Raw genomic sequence first — 6957 nt, forward strand, 5'->3', positions numbered from 1 at the left:
TCCTCCTCAGTGCCGCAGAAAAGCGCTGGACGGAGATGAATTTTTTGGCGGGGGGGGGAATTCATATTTTAACTGGCCCATCCAGTTTTCTGGAGGCCCACCTACAATAAAAATCCTGGAGCCGCTACTGCTTGTAGCTGGAAAACATTTGAGCACGTGCTTTTAGATTTTATGGTTTCTCTGTGAAAATCTCAAAACAGTCAATGATCACTGCTACTCTGCGTCCAAAGGACTCCACAAATTGGTAAGGCATAATTTTGTGTAAAGTGTCTCTATCTGGCCATATGATGGAACGACTCAGGTTTGCATACATAAATGACACAATTTCCTGAAATGTTCTGTATACTGTCTTTGGGGAAACACAAAAGAGATGGGCTAGATATTGTGCAGGCAGATCCAGTCTGAGGCACATAAATGTTAAGAGAAGCATTTGAAATGGATTAAGAACTTTCCTCTTTTGGTCTGACATGAGAGGCACCAAAAACTTAGCAAGGCCATAAAGGTTCCCATGTTTGGCAGCCCTGTGTAGTACTTTACTTTATCATCATTGTCTCCAAAAAAACTATCAGACATCCTGTGCTCATCAAGTTCACGTCGCAGCTGTCTGTTTTCTCCCAACAGGCGGTTTACTTCTGCACCTCTGTGCACACATAAGTTGCATTCTGTTTGTGTCACTGCCATCCCCTGAGTGTTGTGGGTCTGTTCGCTCACCATCTCCAGTCACTTGTGTCTCCACAGCATATGGCACATCTTCATCAGCCTCATGTGCCTCCTCAGTGTGTCGCTCACCACCTCCTTCAGCTGGCTGCAGTGTGTTTTTTCTTTGCTCCCTCTTACTTCGTCTTGCAGAGCGTGTAGTGTTGGTGTTAGGGATGGTCATTTTGGGAAATTTCTCTTTTCGATCATCGATAGGTTTCAAAAACGATTAATCGGGGGTGGGGCTTAATGCCGGGGGGGGGGGGGGGGCATGGCCATAATGTATATAATGAAAAAATCTGAAGATTGTTATGAAAATGAAAAAATAACAATAAAAATCTGACATGAAAATCTGTCTATGAAAACATGAACACATGATTAGGACAGGTTAGATTGTGATTATGATGAGGCAATGTTATTAATAAAGGAGCACGAAATATCTGCCTGAGGTGAAGAGTATACCAATAAACGGAAGCTAATTCTATGACACATCCTATGATAAATCAGATAACTGAGATACATATCAGACGTAACATTACAACTTGTATCAGCACAATAGGATGCTAAGTTATGCGTTAGACCGAGAGAGAGAGAGAGAGCGAGCGCAAGCTCCCTCTGATGCGTTTTAATGACAGCGTGCTGAAAGATGGGCAAGGACAGATTTTACTATAGATTCCTTTAAAGTTCTCATTATAAATGTATTGCAGATTTGTGCTATATTTTCATCTACCTTATTAAGTGTAATAGTTGTAATAAAGCTGTATTTTTAAGTTAAGTTTTATTTTCCATAAACCACCTGCGCGTTTTCGAAGCCATATGAATTGCATTATGCCCAGAAAATGACGGGAAAAAAAGCCCGGCTTCATTATTATAACATCAATAATAAAATAATAACAATATTAATAGAGAAATAAAACATTTAAGAGCAATATCATTATCGTGCATTGCTTATGTAAGCATGAAACGAATCGCTGATATGCAGCGATTTCAGCATACTTGTTCATGTTAATTAATCCGATATAGACTAGCTCTTGCAATTTTTATCTTATAAAATAAAAAATTGCCGATGCAGATGTGAACTTGACCGAAATTTTAACTCGGATTGCGCTTTACAAACACGAAAGTACAATAAATTCACATTAGTGTCACTATCGTTATTTCTTATGTAGTATTCAAATATTTAATGAATATTTTGTATTCAATTTGCACTTTCTGATCAACCAAAATATTATTTAAATATTATTTAACAGCATGGAAATATTGCTAAATAATTGAATAAGATTGAAAATATATTTAAGATAAAAACTATTACAAATAATTTTCGTCATCTTTACAAATATGTTTAAAGAGCTACACAGATGGGAAATCAAAAATTACCTGTATTACAGTGTTGATGTAGCTGTATGATGTAGCTGTCCATCAGTGTAAACAATGTGCAAATAATTAAACCAAAAGTACACGTTTTATAAAGTTATTGGCTTCTAAAGTAAGGCGTCGACTCTGAATCGCTGAAACGAGTCGTTATAGATTTCAAAACTTTTGCCCATCTCTATGTACGTCACTAGGAGCACTTTGCATAATAATCTCCGCCTACCGTCTTGAGAGAAACTGAACTCTGACCTGCCCCACCCCCCACACAGACGCTCTGGTTGGTGTGAGAGCATCATGTCAACTTTATTTAGAACAACGGGCATCTCCGAATCACAACGCGGAGTATGATTATGAAGTTATGTGTTTGTTTTCTCCTGAGCGTCTTATCAGTATGTGTGCTGTCTGCAGCCTGTCTGCGCTGATCATCATGTACAAACACGTCATTAAAATGAAGTGTAACTCCGTGAATACTCAACGAAGAGACATGAGAGGGATATCTATTGAGAATGAGAAGTTGTCGTCATGCACAAAGCCCCTCCCTCGATATCACGGTCTCCGCCATGTTGGAATCAGAATCAGAATGAGCTTTATTGCCAGGAATGTTTACACATACAAGGAATTTGTTTTCGTGACAGTAGCTCCGCAGTTTCGGCGGCGAAACAGGATTGTTTAAATGTGTTGTTAAGAGGAGTTTCTTGCAATTCTGCACTGTTTTACCATGCCTGGAAGCTACTGCTGCGTTAAAAACTGCTCCAGTACCTCACACGATACATATGGAAAACATAGGAACAATGGAATACAGTTTTTTTTTAGGTTACACCTAGCGCAAAACAGCGGTATTTGGAGAAGCTCTCAAGCGGCAAAGAGACCTGGACCATTTACCTCCATGCACACACATGGACATTGGGAATTATATTGTTTTTGGTTTAAGTTACTACACAATGTAAGAGTTTAAAAGCCACAAGTCTTTGGAAAGTTACGAGGCTTTCTGCTGTGGCTGGGTCCATCTACAGCAGGTATTGACAACAGTGTTGTACTGGCCAAAGTAAGTTTATTCACATGCGTTTTAGTGTAATTACATTGCATTTAGAATTAACTGCGACTGAACACTAGATTGTAACGAGATGTTCAATGTATACGAAAGTTTCCAATATGTTTTGATGTAGGCTAAAACTGTGTATGTTTAGTTATAATTTGATTTTAGCTCAATGACAATTTTGTTGGGGGCTGCAAAGTGGACAAACCAGTTCTGGGTTGGCTAGGGTAGTTAAATGTGTGATTGCGAGAGGTAAATGTCCTGGTTAGATTAAAGCCATTAACAGTGTGAATGCAAGGTGACTTACATCGTAAACAATATAATTCCCAATGTCCATATGTGTGCATGGAGGTAAATGGTCCAGGTCTCTGTGCTGCTGCAGGGAGCTCGTATGGGTCGATATTTTGGATGCGTGAGAGCTTCTTCAAACACCGCTGTTTTGTGCTTGGTGTGAGCTTGTTCCTATAAGGTCCCCTTTCTTTCACCTTATGTTTTTGCATTGCTTTACTTTCTTCCTTTTCTTTCTCATAATTATAGATCCGTCTCGATCTGTTCCGCCGACAAAATAAATGCGCAAAAATGAAAGCGCTCTGAAATGTTTAGTCGTGCCTCTGTGTAGTTCCGAAGGCATTGCCCCTGGCAACAGATAGCGTATCCTGCCATCATGGCCGACCGGCTCAGACCCCTCCCAAATCAACCCAAATCGGCACGTGACTCCTCACTCTCAATAGAAAGCTTGACATGTCTACTTGAAAACTAAACAAGTGCTGCCGAAAACAGATATTCTGTGATAAAGTAATCCATATGAAAACAACGCGATGTCGGTTTTTCACGTCTCCCTTCGTTATATCCAGAGCCATGGCTCTGGTTATATCTAATGTGACCACACCCCCGCGCTGAAGCACTATTCAGATTCAAACTGTAGCGCGCGGCTTGAATACACCCACACAGAAGAAAAAGCAGCGAGACTGTTCAAGTTTTTTATTTTACTGTTTGCTTCGCAGTGAGAGGAATAAGACACAATTTACCCCAAACAGATGCTAACACATAGTTTACCGTGGAGGTGTGTGCGAAACAACCAATCAAAACTATGTCAGTTGACCAATCAGAACACCTTATGCTACCGAAAGGTGGGGTTTAAGGAAACTGAATCTTTTGAACAGCTTCGTGCGAACTGTTTGGGGATCTCTGAGAATTGAGGTAATTTTAAAATGATATTTTGACAAAATAACAATGTTTTTAAACCTTGGATGGATTTTAACCTAATGTACAGGACTTCTAAACAGTGATAGGAAGCTTAGAATTTTCATCTTACTGGCTCTTTAATAGGCTACAAATATATCCAGTGCATTTTTATTTTATAAAGACCATTTCATTATTTGTCTGTGATTTAAAACTTAACACACAAAGATACTTTTTCTTTTTTTGCTACTTTATTCAACTGCATTTTTTTTAACAAAACATTGTCTTCCAGTTTAACTTTAGCAGCATATTTGATCCAGCGGTGAAACATAGTTTTTAAAAAAATTAAGAAAAAAGTTCACCATTCAAATGTCTATTCAAAAAGATAAGTCGGTCTACGTGCTCAGATGAGAGCCGAGTGCGCAGCCTGTTCACATTAAGTGGAATAAATTCGCTCCGCTGGAACAGATGTTGCAGGAACAGCCAGGTACCACTGGACAAGTAAACCTTCTCTGTCTCTGAAACTAATGGGCAGCAAATCTTTCACCATTCCAGCGAATAGCTTTGCCGTCTTCTCAGTTCTGCCTGCGTTGCATTTAGGTCTTACGGCAGGTGATTCAATGTTTGTCTGAGTTGCCGCTCTGTTATCGCCAAATATTTTATGTACACATTTTAGATGATAGCGGATTATATTTGTTGTAGATGTATGTGACAGCTTGGCGCAGTACAGCTTACCCTGAACTGTATTTTCATCGTTCTTCTCAAAGGGAAACCAGCCATCACTTACTTGACTTTGAGGCCATGATTATCTGTCTTCTAACGTCTTTTGAGGCATCAAGTGGGAAGCTAACCAATCAGAGATCAGGGCGCCGCCCAACGTGCTGCCATAACCAATAAAAAAATAATCATTTCAATCATCGTTTATGTGATCGATCATCGCTGTCGCGGTCGAGTACTCGATCACTGTTGCACATCGAGAGATTTCTGTGTGACCCAGATGGAGGGACCAGTCTGGGTCAGTCTCCATCATCTCATATGCAGGGTGACCTGCAATAACATGAAAAAGGTTTTAACTTCATTACATGGGAAGAAAAGTGTTAACAATAATCTTAGATTATACTTAAGTTTTAGTACAGACACTGAGCATAAGTCATTTAGCTAAAATGTAGAAAAATAATTAAAACAGTGCTGTACCTTTTTTTAGACTGCAAGTCACACCGAAGTAAAATTAAATTTTTGTGCAAAAGCACAGCAAGTAACTTTCAAGCCTTATAAATTGTAAAATTAACTAAATAATGTATTTAGTTGAAATTGTAGTTGAGTAAAGTAACGTTACAAAGTAAAGTACAAACCCCCAAAATAATAAAATGCTGTAGTGAAGTAAAATACTTATTTTATAGACTTGTATAAGACGATTGCATAACATTTTACAGTATAAACAATAAAGGGTAATGTTAACCCGTTTCTCCCATGATCGCGGTTACATCCGTGCGTTGTTTGGAGCTATCTGTGCCAGAGAATTCATCCAAAACGACTCGTGGATAAAATGTTATATACTTCAAATTTGTCAACGTCACTTAAATGTCTTACCTTTATGAAAATGTCGAGAGCAGACATACATAAACGGAGATATGTTTCCAAAGGTGATGTTTTTGCGTCGCACAGCTCCAACCCAGGCCATCCGACACCTCTTTGTTATACGTCCACTACAAGCTGTCCATGTCCTTTCTACAAACAGGGAAAACTAAAAAAAAAAAACTTACCCCGCTGTTTAGTTTGTGACCCGTTCTGTCATGAGACTTACTATTGCAGCCTATCACACAACAAGAACGTACCATTTTACCACATTTAAGACCAACACAATCCTCCCAATTGAACACACTAGCATCGACACCTTACAAATGGCGGATATACCCATAATGCATTTCGTGTTCCACGGTGTAACGTCACCTGACAATGAGCGATTTGTCCAAAAGACGAAGATTAAGACTAAAGCTAAAAGGGCTGCCAAAAGCAACACTGATTTCAGCCTATATTAATAACCTCTATGCAAAAAAACATAAAATACCGTTCTTACCAAATTCATTCAACACGTTATTAAATTATAATTAGCTTTTAAACACTGACAGGAACTTTCAGAGCCGATTCCAAAATTACTGCGTTTATAAAACAACTCTATGAAAGACTCAGATCACGTATCTAAAAATAAATCGCTATAGTAAAAGAGAAATAATAAGAGGAGTGAAGTTTCCTACCGTTGTGCTGTGTTTGGTCCTCAGGCGCCTCTTCACCTCGCTCACACGCGCGTTTACAACGCTAAATTAATCATCTTTGCTAATTATTAAACATTACTTCATTGTCAGCTTCAGGTACTTCATTTATTATTGTTCAACGAACTGTTTGAAACAAAAACAACAAAAAAGGTTGCATTTCAGTGTCTCTGCAGGGGATTGCAGATCAACAGCGCCACCTGCTGTCGATACGCGGCTATTGGTAGTGATGCTACAGTCAAAAATCAGTAATAATTCACTTATCAAAATAAAATATGTAAAATAATGTTTCTATTTTAATATCCTTTAAAATATCTTTCACTTCTTATGAATTTAACACATCCTTGCTGAATAAAAGATTCTAAGATCTAATAAAGAATACAATTTCTTATAAAAAAAAAG

The 6957-nt window shown here is 38.5% G+C and overlaps 1 long non-coding RNA gene across 1 annotated transcript; it reads right to left on the reverse strand.

Annotated features, from left to right (window-relative positions):
* Positions 1–5151: 5151 nt before the first annotated feature.
* On the reverse strand, positions 5152–6192 carry LOC113085528 (uncharacterized). Its single transcript, XR_003284299.1, has 3 exons — positions 6121–6192; positions 5876–6029; positions 5152–5332 (listed from the first exon to the last, which is right to left on the reverse strand). It is a non-coding gene; the product is annotated as an uncharacterized LOC113085528 (long non-coding RNA).
* Positions 6193–6957: the final 765 nt, after the last annotated feature.

Source organism: Carassius auratus, unplaced genomic scaffold (assembly GCF_003368295.1).
Source record: "Carassius auratus strain Wakin unplaced genomic scaffold, ASM336829v1 scaf_tig00041798, whole genome shotgun sequence".
In the NCBI taxonomy this organism is placed as follows: domain Eukaryota; kingdom Metazoa; phylum Chordata; class Actinopteri; order Cypriniformes; family Cyprinidae; genus Carassius; species Carassius auratus.